The sequence below is a fragment of the Diabrotica virgifera genome, chromosome 6 (genome assembly GCF_917563875.1).
Source record: "Diabrotica virgifera virgifera chromosome 6, PGI_DIABVI_V3a".
Taxonomy (NCBI): domain Eukaryota; kingdom Metazoa; phylum Arthropoda; class Insecta; order Coleoptera; family Chrysomelidae; genus Diabrotica; species Diabrotica virgifera.
This window is the reverse complement of record NC_065448.1, coordinates 14,339,135-14,361,309: the sequence shown is the minus strand read 5'-3', so window position 1 is coordinate 14,361,309 and position 22,175 is coordinate 14,339,135. Positions and strand designations below refer to the sequence as shown.

At 31.7% G+C, this 22,175-nt stretch overlaps 1 protein-coding gene across 3 annotated transcripts in view; it reads right to left on the bottom strand.

The window, feature by feature from the left end:
• LOC114325401 (eukaryotic translation initiation factor 5) overlaps nucleotides 1-22,175 on the bottom strand; it is a 66,309-nt gene that overhangs the window by 40,458 nt on the left and 3,676 nt on the right. For 2 of the 3 annotated variants that reach the window (XM_050654392.1, XM_050654393.1), the window contains exon 2: nucleotides 20,310-20,450. The gene's annotated coding sequence lies outside the window, so the exon portion shown is untranslated. Of the gene's footprint in view, nucleotides 1-1,108; nucleotides 1,235-20,309; nucleotides 20,451-22,175 lie in introns of those variants that run through there. The other variant, XM_050654394.1, reaches the window with a different exon arrangement.

Sequence of the window (22,175 nt, the reverse complement as noted above, 5' to 3'; positions counted from 1 at the left end):
TTTTACCTAAAAATGATTTTATTAACGTTTCGACGCCCAAGTCGGGTGTCGTTGTCAAAATACAAAATAATACTAAATAAACAAAAATGTTGTTGCTTAGTAAAAAATTCTTCTAATAATTTATTTAATCTGACTCATTTATATCGGCAATTCAGACACGTATTATACATTTTAAAGTAGACGACTTTAAAATGATATTGCCAATATTGATGAGTTGCGTTCCTGGGACGACTTTACTAAAAGATAGTTCATTCGATTACATGAAATCAATCCCAACTCAAGAATATCCGCCACAAAAAATCATAGCATGTGATCTGTCTTTAAAAAGACAACCAAATGCAACGGTGGCACTGAAATTCTCGCGTTAGAAATTCCATAGTAAATCACGAGGGAAAACCAGGAAAAACCTCGTGATACTATCCCGACATCGTAAGTATTTGGGTTTACATTTAGTTTATTCTCAAAAATAATACCAAATTCTGACTTGATATTTTAAATTTTAAATAATACTAAAATACTAAATATGTACTAACTAGATATGTTACTGATTTACTAATTGTGGTATTTTCTTTATTTTAGTATTATTTTGTATTTTGACAACGACACCCGACTTGGGCGTCGAAACGTTAATAAAATCATTTTTAGGAAAAATTGTGGCTTATTTCCCATTTGAATATACTTAAATATATTGACATTCCTTGATTAATGTCATCAAAAGATATGCAGATATTAGCTAGATATATGTTATGTTTCTGTATAAATAAGAATATCTATGATAAATAATCAAAAAAATCGGTTTTTCGAAGATGAACTGAGCAAGTTTAACTGAGGTTTACTGAACTGGCAAAAATATTGACATTTCTTGATAGTGTCATCAACCGATATGGAAATATTAGCTAGATATGTTATGTTTGAGTATAATTAAGAATATCTACGATAGAAAATCAAAAAAATTTGGTATTTTAAATCGTTTGCCTTTCCATTTACATAAGAAACTCAAAACTTATTTAGTCAAGTCAGCGAGTCAAGTAAGCCATACTGGCACGTAGACGTTAAATAAATATGTCTATAGAAAGAGAGAAAAATAAGGAATTGGTGTGGTACATACTGTAGCGAACATTCCCGTATAAAGTGGACACCATGAGCACTGTGTAGGCTTGGTGCCCCTTCGAATCCTCGAACTCTAGCACTTTGGTTATGTTGGGGCTCTTTGGTCCTGCTGCAACACCTCAACGACTGAAAAGCGATCCGCATCGAAGTCGAGGTAGTTTCTTCACCTAGACACCTACAACGCTACCGTCGCGGCGCGTCGTTCGCCGACGACGACGCCGTACACGTCGCAACGCCGACGCGGCCGATAAGCAGAGGCGTTGTAGCGATCGATTTGACGGGGGTGGTGATTTTTACCTGGACATCGAAAAGCGCTGAGAGATGTAGGTATCTCTCGTAGGCAAGGGCTGATCATTTTTGAGACCAAAAAATTAAAGGAAAAATAATTATTTATGGGCGATCTGTGGTCGGGAAGTGAAAGAGGGTAACTTTTTAAGTGTAAAAACGGTTTATCACGATTTCTGAGATGTTTTTTTTATTTTTAAAATTCATACTAGATATTATTAAAATTCAATCAAGTAATTTTATTATTTATTTATTATGTTTTAATTAATTCTGCGGCACTTTTAACTGGTATTTCATCTGCCCAAAACGACATTACAGTGGAACATCGATTATCCGTTCAGTCACCGGACCAAGGGTATGACGGATAATCGAAAAGACGGTTAACAGAACATTAATAAAAAATTAAAAGGTCAGAGTACAACTCTTAAATTTTATTTGTATTTTTTGTTTCACAATATAAGAAGGATTTATGTAGGTATGGGCAATCGAATCAAGTTGGTTTAAAATATTCTAAAATCTTTGTTTGTTTTACTGTTGCTTCACATTTTGCAACAGCTGAATTTCTTAATCGGAGTAAGATCATGCTATTTTATTGGCTTCTCCTTGTTAAGTAATACCACTCGATAAATTGTTGGATGTGCCATGCAGCTTCTCTAGCTTCTTAACTCAAATTTAGCTTCTTCAAATCTGTGTCAGTTGCAATAGCATCATCGACATTGCCACCGTCAAATTCCAAGTCTATATCAGCTTCTGAATGGCGCCTCTGTTGCCATTTCATCATTTGTCAGCATTTGATAGCTGTTTGCATCCACATCACAAATTAACCATTCGTTTGGCTTATCTCAATGCTCAAACAAAATGAATTAATGATTCAATTTTTGCTTATGTAGTCAATCAAACTTATGTACGGACCCTGACGGTTAATGGAGAGACGGATAATCGAGGTTCCACTGCATATAAAATACAGTTCTGATGGGTTCTTGCAGTCCTTCAAAAAAATGTACCGATGCATATGGGATACTTCTTTTTACCTTTACTGCACCAAAAACCATGATTTAATTTGTACTCGTCTTTTTGTCCGACTGCACATAAATGTCAACAATTTCGAATTTTACATTTGAAGAAAATTTTTTTTTAATTTGTGGAACATAGAGATTGCAAAAAAAAACATTGGAAAATAGTTGAAGAGTACAGGGAAAAAAAGTATGTTAATTGTTCATGAATTTTGGCTTTTCTCGCAATTTGGTAGCAAAAACTGAGGACTATCGACTAGCCTATCGATTCAAGACAATAACCAGAAAGGTATAAAACAAGGAATATTATAAGTTTGTATCATTTCCAGCAGTTTTTTGGTGCATTATTAAATTAATCCGTTAATATAGATTAATATTATACTATTAAGATTATAGAATAAACATTGTTAGAATCCTGCTAAGAATCTCCTAAGTAGTTTTAAGATATCACAAGAATTAAACCTTTATTGGTGTTTATCTGATGTGACATTCCCTGTTTTTAGTTGATTACAATATGTACTTTAAGGGGGGGGGGGTACGGGTAGAAATGTTTATTTTTTCTATTATTTCAAATAAAAGTGCATACTTTCAAGAATACTCTCTGAAAATTTCAAATTGATCGGAGTAAAATTACCCGAGATACAGAGTGTTGAATATCCCTACCTTCGACCCGCTTTGCCGCGGCTTCGCGCCAACACTCTTGAGCGTAGTGAGAAACGTTAAACAAATGTTCGCCTTCTCTTTTGTAGATTACTCCGCAATTCAAAAAACATATTCCAATGTTCATCACTTTACGATTTGGCAGACAAATAAGAAGATGAAGATGCAGTTGTCAAAACTTTAAACGCATTTTTCTCAAAACTGCTTTTTCAAATGCGGTGGACATTGTAACTGAAAAACTACTTGACCGATGTACCTGAAATTTTGCATTGATTTTCTTTAGGCATTTCGTGAGGTAACAACGTTGAGATATTTTTCGTTTTGTGCTTATTTTTTGTTCAACAATATTAAATCTGTTGGTTTTCACAAAATTTTTATCAAAAATTTCGTATTTTTGACTTCTGAGTGATACCAAAAATTCAAAAATCATTAAAAATAAAAAAACTCAACGTTGTTACCTCGTGAAACTCATAAGCTAATTAAATCTTTTTGAATTTTTTGTTTCGTATGATCCAGTGATGAGTTCTGATGTCCACCGCAAAATCCATTTTTTTTAGCTGCCTGTCAAAATTTGTCACCAATGGCTTATTTTACAATATTTTTGATTGAATTTTTTCTTAAATATTCTTTGAATTATACTTAATATGTTTATTTAATTTAAAAATAAAATAACTCTACCATAGCTTTGAAAAAAATTCACAAAAATGTGCTTGATATGTTGATTTCAAACCATACCCCTCCTTAAAGGATATTTATTATATCATAGAAAATCTCATAAAAGATAGTAGGCCTGGATCCCGCGTACCAAAAAAAGTTGATTAATAGCAATCTGAAAATTTGTTAATAGCTTAACGGTGTCTAGTCGGACAAACTTTGATGTACGGGAACACTGGAACAGGGAAAGTTTTAATTGTGGAACAGGTTAAAAATTTGGAACGTCAGACTACGAAACCGTCCCATTGTCTTTTGTCGCACATAACTTCCAATTGATTTGTTACCCCTGTAACGACGAAGTTCACCCTGTAGGAATAATGGAAAATAGAATTTGACAAGATGTTGATATGTCATATAAGGGGATATTAACGTGTTACACAATTTGAAGAACACGTCCTCGGTTGCTCAGTACGGAAGAGATATGGGAGTGGTTCTTAATGGGGTGATATTAATATCCTCTTATTAGCTTAGAAATAAAAAAAAAATTAGAAAAATCAAATAAAAATACAGTAGAACCCCGATTATCCGGGTGCGGATTATCCGTGCTATGATTTTCTATTACTCAAGTTGCGTTTTTGAGGTTTTATCAAAATAGCGTCATCGTAAACCACTTGACGGAAACTCTATATGGCGAACGAGAGACTCATAATGAAAGATTTATTTTCTTCTGTTATTTTTTATGGTAGGTACATATGTATGTGTATACGGACATATGTATTATACATAAGAAATACATGTTCGGAATATCCGTGCTTTTGAATTATCCGTGCCACCCTTCGGTCCCGAGGAGCACGGATAATCGGGGTTCTACTGTATCAAATGAAAAGAAATAAAATATTGGGCGCCACTGGTTTCCTTATGGGAACCAAAAATATACAAAAATAGAAACGTAAAAGAAAAGATAGCTAAATCAAAAATTAACAAAAACATAGTCAATACAAAATATATAAAACACTTTTAAATGAAAGCAAATATGGCGTGACTTACCTTATCTATGTCTTTGCTCAGAAAATTCTTTGTTGTACTTACGAAACATGAGAAAGGGAAAAGACAATAATAAAATTGTATTTTGCAATGAATCAAACATTATTTATTGAAACAAGATAAGATTAAATTAAAAAGAATTGCGACCTCTTGCGATTTTACAAAAATAAGAGATCATGTTTACCAAAAAGAATTAAAAGTTTACATAAAAAATAATACCTTGTATACTAGTCCTGTATCTTCTCTTGGTTGGTTTTCAAAAGTCCAAGGCATAGTGACACTTCACTAAATGTCACTTTACAAAGGAATAGATACATGAACAGTACATCAATGGTTATTTCCATAGTTTATAGAAAAATTCAGCATTTACTTCTTAAAACAAAACGGCACTACTCGAACAAAATATTGAAGAAACTTAGTATATTAAATGGGATCAAAAATACAAAAGCAACTCCAAGCTTTAACTATGATGTTAGAAACTGCTAACACAAAAAAAACTTGTAATTGTCTTCTGAATAATTCCTGGATAAATACTGACTGTATGTAAGAAAAAATTATACCAATAGTGGTATAATAATATCGGCATCCGCCTAACAGTAGCGAAAATGCCGGAGTCCACGTTCTAAGCCGCCATGTATGCCGGGCTGAGCTAAACTACAAGCATTATCAGCCGGCCGAAGAAACTTAACTTGCAACTACATTCCAAACGAACTTCACTTGATGAGTCCAGGAATAGAACTCTTCAATCCAAAACCTGAATTGTCGACGGCTCAAACTTGACTCCTCAACTTCCCAAACTTGACTGACTTTTTCGATCTCCTAAACTCAATCTTCAGAAACCAAACGCCCCTTCCAAAATCATTTGATTTCTCCATCAATAATCCTGAACAACCAATTATATACTTAAGTCACTTACTCAATCAAAATCTTGACAAATAGGAAAATGCAAAATACGCTCTGGGTTAAATCCTCTGGCGTACACCAGAAACAGCTCATCCAATCACCAAGAGAATAAACAAAACCGATTTTAGTAGTTCGTACGGCCTTCTTTTGACACTTTTGGACTTGTTGGTAAAACTCTGAACCTCTATATCTCTATAAGATAAACATTTCCCAGTTTCACAGTCGCCAAAAACACATTAGTGAAAGATTTATAGCTAAACATCACTTTGGCGGTTCGAAATAACATAAACACGTGGAGAAATAAAAATTTATCTATTCACGAGAAACAAAACTTCTGCCTATGACATACATAATACAATTTCTGAAACGGGTTTAGCATATAGGGTGAATCAAAAATGATAATAATTTTCGGACCGTTACACCCTTTCATTAAACTCTCATGCAAAAATCAGACTGCTATTTATCACCTGTCATAATTCCTGTCATTTGACATGTTCTACGTGTCGGACTTATTAAAATGCCCAGTTGGTGATAAATACCAGTATGATTTTTGCATGAGAGTTTAATGAAAGGGTAACAAATCAATTGGAAGTTCTGTACGACAAAATACATGGGACGTTTGCGTAGTCTGACGTTCCAAATTTTTAACCTGTTCCACAATTAAAACTTCCCCTGTTCCAGTGTTTCCATACATCAAAGTTTGTCCGACAAGACACCGTTAAGCTATTAACAAATTTTCAGCTTGCTATTAATTAACTTTTTTTTGTACGCGGGATCCAGGCCTATTAGACCAGTAAGGATCTGCGAAAAAACGTCTATTTTTGGATGTGAGAGGTGGCAGTCGGATTTTTGCAGATAAAGTTAGGTGACACCTTCAGTAATAATAAATGACTTATGCTCCTTCTCAAATATGCCCGGAACATTAATAAAAAAATTAAAATATTTAAAAATTTCGAAAACCATCGATTTTTTTCTGCTTTCTTTGTTTATAACTTTAAAACGATTCGTTTTGGAACAAAGTCGTAGATAAATAAAATAAAGATAATTGAATTTTGTATGATATACGACTGGTAAAAAATGTCTTAAGGTATTACCTTTTCTGCAATATAGCAATAAATACAAAATAAGGGGGCAAAATAAGTCTGTTGTTATTCAATATTTTTTAACCACTCTGGTGGCACTTAGAACCTTAATAATTCGCTTAGGAAATTCTTTGTAACATACTTAAATCGTGTACCAAATTTCATTAAAATCGACCTAATAAATTTCGCATAATAAATTTGCAATCTAAATATTTTTAAAAAAGTTCAAATTTTTTAAAATCTTTCTGAACAAAAAGTAGACCATTTAGAAGTTGGCTAATTTTTTTACATAATATAAAGAGGTGCTCTACCTATCTAATACACTTTACAGAATTAAAATCGGATTATTTAAGGGACCTCAGCAATGTTTTAAATTTATAAACAATTTTTTGGCTTATAAACAAATAGCTTTGTTTAATAATAAAAAAATTAATTTTTAGCAATGCAACTAATTAAAACCGATATAATTTGACTTAAACTTTCAAATGCTGTCGGCAAACGTTATTCGCGTTCAAAAATTGCAATTTCTCGATTTTTTGAAAGTTCCACCGCGTTTATCTCGAAAACTATGCATCCTACAAAAAAACTTGTAAGAACATTTTTTGCTTAGAATTACCCAAGAAATACAAAAAAAAATTATTTTGCGAAAAATCGATGTTATGTAATTCCTCAAGTTCTTTGTTTATAACAATCTTATCGACATCCGGATCAACTGTTACCCAAAAAATTCGTGTTCTACGGGTATACATAAAAAAACTTGGGTAAGTCCATCTAAATAAAGGAGCCCGTAGCACCCCCTCGTGGCCACAGCACTAATTTGTTTATAAGCCAAAAAATTGTTTATAACTTTAAAACATTGCTGAGGCTGCTTAAATAATCCGATTTCAATTCTGTAAAGTGCATTAGATAGGTGGAGTAATATGTAAAAAAATTGACAAATCTTTGTATGTTCCAGTTTTTGTTGTGCAAGATTTTAAAAAATTTTAATTTTTTAAAAAAAGTTTAGATTGCAAAATTATTATGCAAAATCTAGTAAGTCAATTTTAATGAAATTTGGTGTACGGTTTTAGCACATTACAAAAATTTTCTAAGCGAATTAGGAAGGTTCCAAGTGTAACCTAAGTGATGGAAAATCATTGAATAAGGACAGGCTTGTTTTGCCCCCTTATTTTATATTGATTGCTATTTTGAAGCAAGGGTGATAAATTAAGACATTTTTAACCAATCGCATTTGATAGAAAATTTAATTATCTTTGTTTTATTCCTATATGACTTTGTTCTAAAATGAATAGTTTTTAAGTTATACGCAAAAAAGTAGAAAAAAGCGAAAATTTTTGAAATTTTTAAATATTTTATTTTTTTTTATTAATGTTCCGGGCATATTTGAGAAGGAGCATAAATCAATTATTATTAACGAAGTTATAGTCGGTTCGCTTAACTCAGACGCAACTGGCGAGATATTTTAGTCGATAATTTTTTTGTTTTTGGCCAATTTTGCAAAAATTGGCAAAATTACTAACTATTTAGTGATTATTAACTATTTAGTAATTATCCGACTAAAATATCTAGAAAGTTGCGTCTGAGTTTAGCGAACAGACTATATCACCTAAGTTTATTCGCAAAAATCTGAATGCCACTTCTCACATCCACCTAAAAACAGATACTTACTGGTCTATATAGGGTAATCAAATAATTAATACAATTCTTAGCGTTTTCACCTTAGTCCTGTCGCCAGGGGGGGTACAACGGCCTCCTTAATTCAGATGGACTTACCCAAGTTTTTTTTATATATTTTGACCCGCAGAATACGAATTTTTTGGGTAACAGTTGATCCGGATGTCGATAAAATTGTTATAGACAAAGAACTTGAGGAATTACATAACAGCGATTTCTCGCAAAACAAAACATCTTTTTGTATTTTTTGGGTCATTTTAAGCAAAAAATATTCCTACAAGTTTTTTCGTAGAATGCATAGTTTTCGAGATAACCGCGGTTAAACTTTCAAAAAATCGAAAAATTGTAAATTTTAAACCCGAATAACTTTTGATTAAAAAATAAAGTAACAATTCTGCTTACCGCATTTGAAAGTTTAAGTCAAATTATATCGGTTTTGATTATTTGCATTGCTAAAAATTTATTATTTTATTGTTAAACAAAGCTGTAAACTGTAGTAAACACCTAGTATGTGAGTGATGTTTTCTATGATTTCTCATTTAAAATCGAACGAGTAGGTAGAGTAGCTACAAGTGCAAGCGAGGCAATTTCTACGTAGCATGCGGTAAAACGCATGTATTAGGCACGGGAAACCTATGTGTTTATAGATTAGTTTAACAATAAAAAAATTAATTTTTAGCAATGCAAATAATCAAAACCGATATAATTTGACTTAAACTTTCAAATGCGGTAAGCAGAATTGCTACTTTATTTTTTAATCAAAAGTTATTCGGGTTCAAAAATTGCAATTTTTCGATTTTTTGAAAGTTCAACCGCGATTATCTCGAAAACTATGCATTCTACGAAAAAACTTGTAGGAATATTTTTTGCTTAAAATGACCCAAAAAATACAAAAATATGTTTTGTTTTGCGAGAAATCACTGTTATGTAATTCCTCAAGTTCTTTGTCTATAACAATCTTATCGACATCCGGATCAACTGTTACCCAAAAAATTCGTATTCTACGGGTCAAAATATATAAAAAAAACTTGGGTAAGTCCATCTGAATTAAGGAGGCCGTTGTACCCCCCCTGGCGACAGGACTACCTGCTGAGCTAGCCTTTTTCTTTCAGTCTTTTCTTATAAAAAGTAGACACACAAGCAATACGATAAACCGCTTTTACTGCGACTAAATCAGGCACATTTCTCAAACAAGCTGAAATGTTTTTATTGAAATCATTTAGTGGGTTTTGTTTTTGAATATGTTGGGATGTATGTATTATATTTTGTAACGTTATTTTAAACAGATTTAAAACCCACTGCAGAGAAAGCAATGAGATTGGAAATTAAATGTAATAAGAGCTTTTTTATATGTTTCTTTTCCTTCCTTTCATTTTCTCTGTCTTGAACAACGGAATGTAGCTATTGCAGTGTCATCGGTCCTGGTCCATGCGACAAAGAAAATTATGTCGGTAATCAATTCGTTAATGTCAGTTAAGTATAAAATACAATAAAAGCAACAACAAAATTTAAGTACAGTGGAACCCCGATAAGTCGGCCCCCGATAACCCGGAAGTCCGGCCAACCCGGACCGATTTTCATCAGATAAACATTTTGATTTTCAATATTTTGTATTTTGACAACGACCTGATTTGGGCGTCGTGAAACGTTAATAAAATTATTTTTCAATTTAATTGTGGCTTATTTCCCATCAAAGTAGTTAATTATCAGACAAACCTTTCAACAATAAAAATGTATGTAATATAATATTTGAGAGATAATGTGTATGTGTGTAATTTGAACTATAGGATATTAAAAATGACTCATAGCACACGCCGCAGAAACAACAGGCACCTGTCTGTAGTACCTATTCCTTTTTATTTCAAGCTGTCTTAGCATTGTTTAGGAAAGACTATTTAAAAAATTCTTTTATAAACAATGGTCTTTAGTTTTCACTGTTCTTAAATAACATTACATCGTTGTGACTGTATTGGGTGTCTTGTATTGTTCGCTTCCGTTTGCTTACGTTTGTGTTTGGTGTTTTTTTTTAGTAATTTTTATGAGTAGGTACTGTGCATATTTATAAATATATTTCATGTTATTTCAATTCTAATGGAGTTTATCTGTAAGTATACCATATTGTATTAATTTTTACCATATTCTCCGGCTATCTCGGATTTTCGATAACCCGGATCGGCCACGGTCCCGATTAATCCGAGTTATCGAGGTTCCACTGTATTTTCAATTAAAATTGTGATTAACTCTCATAACAAGTTTAATAAAATAAAAATTGTAACAAACAATTCTTTTCCGGTGTAATTTTATTATAAACTGCATATTTATTAAATATCAGTTTTCTATCCTTAATTTACATATAAGTGGGCGAAAATAAAACTGATAATTGCGTCACTAACGGACGTAAGACTAAAAAATATATTCATTTTACATATTTCTAATCAGATTACGAATTTTTCAGCTACGCCAATGTAGGAGGATGCAACAGGATCGATAAAAACGCGCAGGATTAGAAGTCCTGCTTCAATCATCGATCCGACCGGCAGCAGCAGCGCAAGCCGCGTGAAAGATCGGGATGTTCGACGTTGTCAGATTTACGACAAAATAAAGAAACTGGGGAAATAATGATTTGATACGAGGATAATGCCACGTAAATAGAAAAGAAGAGTTTTTAGATAAAGTTCCTACAATTTTCTAAACATGTCTACGAAGCTTTTCTTCGCAATATTTAAAAATAAACTAGAATAACTCATCCAAGGAAGAATAATGAACCCGAAGGCAAACCGTTTCTTTGCGAGATGATTAAATCATTCGCATATCCAATTGTTTTATGATAATTTGCCGTTAAAGGCCTTATAAGTCCGTCCATCCGTACAGAGTATAAACAAGTTGATAGTAAACGGGGAAAAAGAATCACATGCAGTTTTCAAAATGGCGAGAGATAAATCAATGGGGATAACTCTTCAGAATTTACTGAGGATTAACAAACAGACTGTACGTTCTAGATTACGCCAATGATATACAGTGATAATCCCGCTAATAACCGGCAAAATAACGCGAAAGATGGTAAACATAATACATTGTTAAGTAAAAGGAGATGAAACTAGTAGAAGTGAAAATTATCGATATATAGTCCGTTCTTTAACGGTAAAATATTGCAAAACCTCTAAATTTTAAAGAACCGCTTGGATTGACATGAAATTTGGCATACACATAGCTAACAAGTCAAACAAAAAAAGTGATATTGTGTCGATATGTGCTTTTGCCCTGTGGGTGGTTTTCACACCCTCTTGGGGGTGAAAAAATATTCGTCCAAAGAAAGTCAGGAAATAGATAAACTGGCTAATTTTAAGTAACTTTTGTTCTATAGGGTTTTTTCACTAAGTCAATACTTTTCGAGTTATTTGGCAGTGAACATGTTCATTTTTTCAACAAAATAACCACGCTTTTAGACAGTTTTTCCCAAATAACTCAAATAGTAAGTATTTTGTCGAAAAAACATTCTTAGCAAAAATATAGCCTGTAAAAAATTTAAAAAAAAATGGTGCATATATCACGTCTCTACCGTGACCCGTCAAAATAGCCCGGTCAAAACAGCCCCGTCAAAATAGCCTCAACACAAAATAGCCTCGACAAAATAGCCCGCACACAAAATAGCCCGCACACAAAATAGCCCCGGTCAAAACAGCCCCGGCTAAAATAGCCCCGGCAAAAACAGCCTCTTATAAACAATTACATAATTATTTATACAAGGTGTCCAAAAACTTTTTTTTAATTTAAATTATTTGACAAAAAGGAAGAATGTATTTAATTTATTTAATTTAAAATGCATTTTACTGTTGCCCGAAAACAGAAAAAAATGTTTATATCATAAATTAACATTGATTTTTGCTTAACTTTATTGTTCAAACTTCCAAGAGGCAGGAAAGACAGGACTCGAGTTCTCTGAAAAGACAATTTTTATTTAATGTGGTTAAGATAAACATCTGAATAGAGGATAATTACCATTTCCGAAAAAATGTATTTTTAAGGAATTATTTCATGATGAATTCTGAAGGGAGCTTTTTTTTCGGGGCTATTTTGTCCGCGGGCTATTATTCCGCGGCGATTTTGTCTGCAGGCTATTTTGTCGGAGCTATTTTGTGTGCGGGATATTATGTCGGGGCTATTTTGTCGGAGCTTTTTTGACGGGGCTATTTTGACGGGGTACCCGTCTCTAGTAGAAGCAGAGTTATAGCGAATGAAAAATAGGTTCATATTCGTCAAATTTCAAATGCAATACTTTAAAGTGAAATCACCAAAAATGAAGCACATTTCGGGGAAAACTCATTTCAACTTATTTAAAGTGTTTAAAAAAAACTTTATTTTTGTTTTATAAAAAAAATTTATAGCATTAAAATTAAACAAATTACGCTCAAAATAAAGTTAGTCCCTTTTGGTTTTGGTAAAAAAATCAAGAAAATCATCCCCTAATTAGTATCTTAAATGAACTTAATCGTTACGACTTCACAAGTTTCTTGACTCGTGTATATATTGTTTATATGATCTGTAAGTTTCATCGGTTCAAAGTCCTTATTATTGAAAGGGCTGTAGTTAAAAGGGGTTGAACGAGTCACTGATCACGAATGTTTGCAAATTTAGAAACACCAAATCTTAATCAATTTTTGTCTAACATAAAAACAAAAAAATACATGATATTCAGAAAAGCAAATCTGACTTTTTTTGTTTTTCAAGATTTTTGGTATCTCTAACAATTTTTAAGTTATTTTGAAAAAAAGCATATTTTTCAAAATTTAAATTTTTAAAAATTTTACTTTGAAACCAATTTTTTTCAAAAATAAGCACTTTGAACCGATGAAACTTACAGATCATATAAACACAACATAAGTAAAATAATTTGTGGAGCGGTAACGATTAATTTCATTTAAGTTGCTAGTTAGGGGTTGGTCTTCCCGATTTTTTTTGCAAAAACAAAAGGAACCAACTTTATTTTGAGCGTAACTTGCTTAAATTTAATGCTAGAAACTTTTTGTAAAAACAGAAATAAATCTTTTTTTAAAGACTTTAAAAAAGTTATAATGGGTTTTCCCCAAAAAGTGCTTAATTTTTTCGATATTTCACGTCGAAATATTCTATTTGAAATTTGGTGAATATGAATCTATTTTTCATTGGCTAACTCTAGTTCTACGAGATCCAGAGACCTAACGCGTACACCATTTTTTTTACTTTTTTATAGGCTATATTTTTGCCAAGAACGTTTTTTTCGACAAGATACTTACTTTTTGAGTTATTTGCGAAAAACCGTCTAAAAATGTGGTTATTTTGTTGAAAAATGAACATATTCACTCGCAAATAACTCAAAAAGTGTTGACTTGGCGAAAAAGCTCTATGGAACAAAAGTTACTTAAAATTAGTTAGTTTACCCATTTCCGGACTTATTTTGGACATATATTTTTTCACCCCCGAGAGGGGGTGAAAGTCGCCCCAGGGCAAAAGCACACATCGGCACAATATCACTTTTTTTCTTTGACATGTAAGCTATAAGCATGCCAAATTTCATGTCAATCCAAGCGGTTCTTTAAAATTTAGAGCAAAAACCGTGAAAGAATGGACTAATATGTACACGTTTAAATTAACATTACATTATGTAGTTTTCCACCTTTAGATGTATCGAAGGAGTATGATAACTGTCACTGTGACAGGAGAATTGTATAAAATACTCTTAAAAATTAAAATTTATATATTTAAAATTGATTTTTTCATTGTGGGTCTATATAAAAAAACGTTACCAGAAGCCTCCATGTGATGTGAAAAATAGAATAAGAGCTTTTAATAATGATGAATTACAAATGTTATCAAATGTGACTCTTCTGCAATGGCTGTAGTGCCCAAAATAAGAACATCACAGTCATAACAAAATTTATCCAAATGGCTTTAAATTTAAATCTCTCAGACATAAAAATTTTTCAAGTTTTTCTGGTTCTTGCTATTATAAACAAGATATTGTCAAAACACGGCACATCCATAATTTAAATTTCATAAAAAAACTCCGATTTATAGACACCATTTATTAGGCGTAGAAATAGCCAAACAAAAATAATATATTATGTACTTTGATGCAGGTTACATATTACAAGTTTCTAGAAGTTTTTTCGGATTTACTTCAAATTCGTTTAATAGTCGAGGAAATGAAACTGAAAAAATGGCAAAACCTCGCAATTTTTTCGTCCAGCATCAATTTGTACAAAAATTTGGGATTAGCCTCATTTCACTCTCTAGTTCATTTTCTATATTGAGCCGTTGTACGCTTCTGGTTTTTAGGGGTGAAAACTACCCCTAAAAAAACTACATAGTTGTAAAAAATTATAAAATAACATTTTAAACTTTAATATTGTCAACATTTAGGCTATTGATTATGTTCAAAATAACAGAGCTAAAAGGAACTACAACGTTAACGGGATTTTATTGTCTCATATAGCCAATGGACCTCTAAATTTGAAGAAACCGTGGAGTGCTACCATTTAAATGGGTGCGTGTTTGAGAAAAGGGTGAATTAGTCCCTAGGCACAGGGTGAATTAGGGTTAGTTCTATGCACTTTTGGTACAAAGACGTCTACAGGAAAATTGTTCCAGGTTAAACTTACTATCGAAATATTACATTTTTAAAGTCAAAAATATTTTTATTTACAAAAATATATTCAAAAGAAAAGCAACAACAACACGAAAGAAAGCAATTTTGTTTTTTGTCCCATAACTTTTTTCCACGGGGATATAGGTATAGACATTGCTTTATCAAAAAATAACTTACATCCTTTCTCTTTAAAATGACGTTTAGTAGAAGTCTCTGGGAATAGAACTTTTCCAAAATAGAATTTTTCAAAATTCGCCGCTTACAGCATTTTTGGGCCATTTTCCCCATTATTTCGCAAACATTGTCCTGTAACTTTTTTACGCATTTCTAGGTAAATGCAATGGTACATTTATTAGAAAGACGAGTCAATTATATTTAAAATGGTCTATTCTATAAGGTTGCTTGAATATTTTGAAGCAAGTTATGCTTTTTCAAGGTTCTATACTTTTAATGATTTTTGATATTTTTTATGATTATTTTTTAAATTTCTTATTACGACTTTTTTTCTTGTATATTTAGGTATATACATTGCATAATAGAAAACAGCATATTTTCTTTGCTTTAAAATGGTGTATTCCAAAAAAATCTAGGACTATTTTTAAACAAGATATCTGTAGGATATCCAAGAGTATCCGTAATTTGAAAAAATTTTAAAATCTTTATTTTTTTTTAATTAGAAGAATGTAATTGCATATTATATCATAATTTTTAATTCCAAATAATTTTTCTTAATGACCCTTTTCGATATTGTGAAATATAAAGGTACTTTACTCATGAGCGAAATTCATATTTTTAACATACCTCGTACACTATTGATAAAATTTTATATCTGATGATTGCATTTTAGGTTTCAGACTAGGCAGAGCATTTTATAAAGAATAACTTTTTTTCATAAAATCAATACTAAAAAAGTTTTATATGTCATGTGTATATTATGTCACATTTTGAAAAAGCATATCTTGTTTAAAAATAGCCCTACAATTTCTACAGTACTCCATTTTAAAGTAAAGAAAATGAGCTTTCTTTTTTTTACACAATATATATACCCAAATATACAATAAAAAAAGTTATAATGAGAAATTTAAAAATAATCTTAAAATATATCAAAAATCATTAAAAGTATAAAATTTTGAAAAATTATATCTTGCTTAAATATAGCCACACGGCCTTCTACGATAGAACGTTTTAAAGGTCATTGACTTCGCTTTATACTGAATGTACATTAATTACACCTATAAATACACAGAAAAAAGTTACAGAACAATGTTTGCGAAGTTACAAGGAAAATATCCCAAAATCGCTGTGAGTGGCGAAATTTAAAATATTATATTTTGGAAATTGTAAAGCATAGGGACTTCTACCAGACGCCGTTTTAAATAGGAAGGATGAATGTTTTTTTTTTCTGTAAAGCAATGCCTATACCTATATCCCTGTAGAAAAAGTTATGGGGCAAAAAACAAAATTGCTATCTTTCATGTTTTTTTCTTGCTGTTCTTTTGGATATATTTTTGTAAAAAAAACATGTTTTTGACTTTAAAATGTGATATTTCGATAGTAAATTTAACCTGGAACAATTTTCCTGTAGACGTGTTTGCACTAAATGTGCATAGAACTCACCCTAATTCGCCTGTGCCTAGGGACTAATTCACCCCTTTCTCAAAAACGCACCCCTGTAAATGGTAGCACTTTGCGGTTTTTTCGTATTTAGAGGTCCTTTGACTATATGAAACAATAAAACCCTGTTAACGTTGTAGTTCCTTTCTAAAATACATAATCAATAGCCTAATTTGGTTCTTATTAGTTACATAATGATTGTTTTATGCTTTAAGATATACTATCATAATATTTCAACCCTTAAAACCACCCTTGTTGGATATAAAAAATTACTTATCCTAAAATAATAATTTCGGCTTGCATCGATTTACACAAACATTTGGGATTAGGATCATCTCACCCTGTACTTCATATTCTATATCAGGGGTCACCAATTAGCGGACCGCGGTCCGCATTCGGACCGTGAGCTAGTTTTGTGCGGACCGTCAATAAATTCAGAATATACCTAGTGTTTGGCAATTTTGAAAATGTTTAGCCATGAAATTGTGTAGGCTGTTTGGCTCAACTTATGTGTGCGAAGCCGCTTTATTAAGAATAAACTTTATTAAAAATCGGCAGAGATCTCACTTAACAGACAGATGAATATCTCAACTCCCTAGTGAGACACAGTTGCACTAAACTCACTCCAAACTTCAGACAGGTTGTACATAAAAAAAATGTCATTTTTCTCTCTGATAATTTAATTTTGTAAAGAGTTTTCCCCCTTATTGTTAAACTTACTAATCAATAATTTTGAAATTAAGTAAGCTGTAATATAAAATTGTCATATGCATTTTTTTATATTCATTTCCTCTCTACTATATGTTAAGTAGGAGTACTTTTCAGATGTGCATTTAATTAAAATAATTTTCAGATTTAATAAGTTTGCAACAAACACCTTGCATTGAAACTAATGTAGAAAAGATAACATGTTAATTAGCATTTTGTACTATGATTATTTATTTTAAATTCCTCAGTTTCCGTTCTACAAAATTGAAGATGTCCAAAAACTTCATTAGCATTCAAAATATAAATACCTAATTTTTAAAATATTCTCAGTAATAATTCAAAAGTTAATAATAATAGTAAGCTCTCAGTTAAAAGTAAGTTAAAAGTAGTTCTCAATTAATAATAATAGTAATTCAAAATATACTGATAATAACATCAAAACAATACACAATGAATTTATATTTTATTTATTGTACCAGGAAAACTTACAGAAAAGTATACAGTAACCATAGGCGTAACCAGGATAATCCTAAGAAACGGGGGGGTACAACTACTGAAAAGGGGGGGGTTACAACTACTGGAAGGTCTCCGAGGGGTATGGTGTTAAGTGTATAGAGAGCTCAAAGTACATCCCAATGGGGGGGGTTATAACCTCCAAACCCCCCCCTGGCTACGCCTATGACAGTAACCAAAAAACAATCAGATATTAGTTTTCCTTTCCATATTAGTCCATGTGTGAGGCCACTTTCGTATGAAAAATGTTTCTGAATCGATTTCTTTGCGGATTCCTGTTTAAAAATGTCCCCTTTAAACAAATCAGAAGGGTGCCGGTTGAAACAATTTTTTAAGCAAATTCAAAATTACTTTTTTGCCTCGAAAAAATGTATTTTTAGGTTTCTTGGGTAATTATAAATAGGTCTGGATCCCGCGTATGAAAAAAAAGTTGATTAATAGCAAGCTGAAAATTTGTTAATAGCTTAAGGGTGTCTAGTCGGACAAACTTTGATATATGGGAACACTGGAACAGGGGAAGTTTTAATTGTGGAACAGGTTAAAAATTTGGAACGGTCAGACCACGAAAACGGCACATGTATTTTGTCCGACAGAACAAACTTAAACTCTCCGAACAGAGATTAAACTCTCATGCAAAAATCAGACTACTGTTTATCACCAAATGGGCGTTTTAATGAGTGGAACATGTAGAATATGTCAAATGACAGGAATTATGACAGGTGATAAATAGCAGTCTGATTTTTGCATGAGAGTTTAATCTCTGTTCGGAGAGTTTAAGTCTATTCTGTCGGACAAAATAAATGTGCCGTTTTCGTGGTTTGACCGTTCCAAATTTTTAACCTGTTCCACAATTAAAACTGCCCTTGTTCCAGTGTTCCCATATATCAAAGTTTATCCGACTAGACACCCTTAAGCTATTAACAAATTTTCAGCTTGCTATTAATCAACTTTTTTTTTCATACGCGGGATCCAGACCTAAAACAATAAAGGTCTCTTGTCATATTTCTGAAAAGTTGATAGTTTTCGAGTGATAAGTGATTTAAAATCTGAAAAATGCGAAAATACGCATTTGCGATGCTTGAAAACTCGTAAGTTTTAATAAAATGACAGATCTTTTTTATTTAAGATGACCCAAAAATGCTAAAAACATATTTTCGCGGGAAAAAAAGGTGATGTTTTGAATTTGTTAAAAAATATATTAAACAATTTCTGCCCAAAAACTTCGCCCGGCATCCTTCTGATTTATTTATAGGGGATATTTTTTAACAAGAATCCACAAAGAAACCGAATCAGAACAGTCAGACACAGGCAGCATAAATCCGAACCCCGAGAATCAGAGATTTTAAACAGCTATATCTCGCTAACTTTTCACTGTAATGAAAATCTATGCACAATATAATTTTAGATATTAAAAAGCTACAATTTAGTAGTCTATCGTTTTTTTTTTTTCGTATCTCCAGTATTTTCGGAGATATTTTGAAGTAAAAGGTAAAAAATACGAAATTGCAAAAAATCAATTTTTTTAACTCCAATTTTTCTAAAATTAGGCCTTTTAAATAGGTCAAACTTCATGGGTGTATTTACAATACAAATATAAAAGGAATTACAGAAAGGTGAAGACCAATTTTGAATTAGAGGGGTAGTTAAGGGGTTATTTCCACTGATTTTTTCGTAGAAAAAAGGAGGTACCGACCTTTTTTTTTCTCTATTTTCATGCTAGAAATTTTTTATTATTATTCTTTGAAAGGTTTAATTTGTATACTTGAAGAAAGATAATTTAAGTTTTCCTCTAAGAATGCAAAGTTTTCCCGTTATTTGGCTTTGAATATTTCAAATTATACATTTGACAAGAAAAGCCAACCTTTAACATGCCGCTTCTCGGTTTGTATTGGTCTTAAAGATATTATAGAAAAAGAATTTGGTTTGTGTTACTAAAAGATACAATTTTGTTATCTGCAGTTTTTTTGATTAAATGCATATTTTTCGAGATATTCTCAAAAAACCCTCTAAAAAAAGTCGACTTTTTTGTCCAAAAAGTTATTTTCAAGCGTGAATAACTCGAAAAATATTAGTTTTACGAAGAAAATGTAAAAAACATTTTTTTCTTAGAATTACATTTTACATCGATTTACATGGTTAAAATTTAATAAAAAATTCCCACCCCCAAGGTTTTAGCGTACAGCGGCATGATATATAAAATGATCCTTGGACTATTCCCTACCTTCTGTGAAAATTTCAAGTAAATCCATGCTGGACGAAAAAATTGCGAGCCAAAATGCTCATTTCCTCGACTATTAATGGAATGACTGAGTATTATTTATGAACGATAAATAAATGTTATATACTGGGTTATTTTAATAAATTATATGTATTAAATTAATAAATTTAGAAAAAAACTATAAATAATATATAAAATGTACTTACTTTGATGGTTTACCAAAGTCATATAAAATTTTAGCGCCCTTATGGACGATGACTTTTAGAGATTTAAAATCTTTCTGTTAAATATGATATTCTAAATGAGCTTACGAATATCTAAAAATCTCTACTGGGTCCAGCTTCAACCTGGAACAAAATTATGGTAAAGAAAAAGATGACAGTAGTATTTTATTTTGTCTTCGTAACAATATAAACATTTCTATATCAATGAAAAGAGGAAGGATGAAAATACCATATTTCTCAGACAAGCCACACGTTTTTGCATAGAAAAATTGACTCAAATCTTTGGTACGTCATATTTGCACCCTGGCTCATGCACAAAAGTGTTATGTGTTCTTTCACGATCGATTGACCATAAAACTTTGTACTGTTTTTTACTTGAGCTACAGTTTTGTCTTTGCGTCGGTACCTTTCTTCTTTTACTGTTGTTCTCCCTAAATATTGTTTTTGTTTTCCCTATCAATTGAGCTTATCACCATTTTTCTGGGACCTCTTTGATTTAATAGAAATTCGCGATCATCCAGAGGTACTTTTTGAAATTTGCTACAATTGAAGACAATTAATCATAGTCTAACATTTGCATGCTGCAAGATCGAAACGTGTAGTTTTAGTTTTGTCCTTAAAGCATTGAATTTTATTTTTGTAAAATTCACTGTTTTGCCTGTTCTTAAATGGTGTCATAAGTTTCATATATTTGTTATACTAGCTTTTAAATGCTGAATAGTTCTTGTATGTTAAATTATTGGAATTGAAACCTATTTCCATATTTCCTCCAATTTAATTGCAACCTGTTCGGCAATACCGGAAAATTCTGGCTCTTTCTTGGTGAGTTTTTTATCCTCTTGCAACCACAAAACTTCATCGCTTGTTTATATTTCAGTAAAACATTTTCAGGTATATTTGGTGGTTGTCCAAAATTGGGGCGGTCCACAGCACATCTTGATTTTATTCCCCACGGTCCTGGTTTATTTATTTTAAAAATCTTTAATTTACTAACAACAATAATAACAAAGTAACGCATCGCATTAAACATAAGCGGAAATTACATGCACAGACTCACAAAGCGGGGTTTTTCAAAGAGGTTGGAGAGACTGAAAAAACAAATAAAACTTATTTTGTTCCAAATATTATAAATCGAAATTTCCATAAAAATCAGATATTTAATAAAATTCACTTTTAGTCAATTTTTCCAAATCTGGAAAAAAGTGGCATTTATTTGGTTATTTTTATAGAAATCAGACTTGTCACATTGTTCACCTAGTACTTGTCAACTTATTCACCATAAGCAACTTACTCTGATTCAAATAAATCTGATGAAATAGAGTAACTTTACAGCGAAATAAAACATGCCCTTCGGTTTGGAATATTTATTTCAGAAACTAACAAGAAGGAAACATAAAATAGATTGTAATTAAACTAAAAAAAGTCTTCTTTGTCAAATACAAATAAAATTACAAACAATAATCGTTTTTGTTATTATTCAATGCTCTCTCCATCTGCATTGTCATTATCGACATCATGTGGATCTCTTTCGTCAATATCGGGATCTGTTGATTTGGTTTCAGTTGTTTTTATATTTAAACAGAAGTCGTGGAACAAAGGATCTATAAGATGCAAAATATTCAGAAGATCTTTTTGCTTTTCTTTGCTTATTGGTAAAGGTTCTTTCGTTATTACGTTTAAGTGAAAGGAGTGTGTAGGTTTTCCTCTTTTTTGAAAGTAAGACAATTATTATAGGGGGTATTATCTTCGATATTATCTTTAAAATGAATTTCGCCAACGGATTTTTGATATTGCAGCCATTTAACTGGTTGCCATAAAAACTTATCTCCAGTAACATCCTTTTTTCTA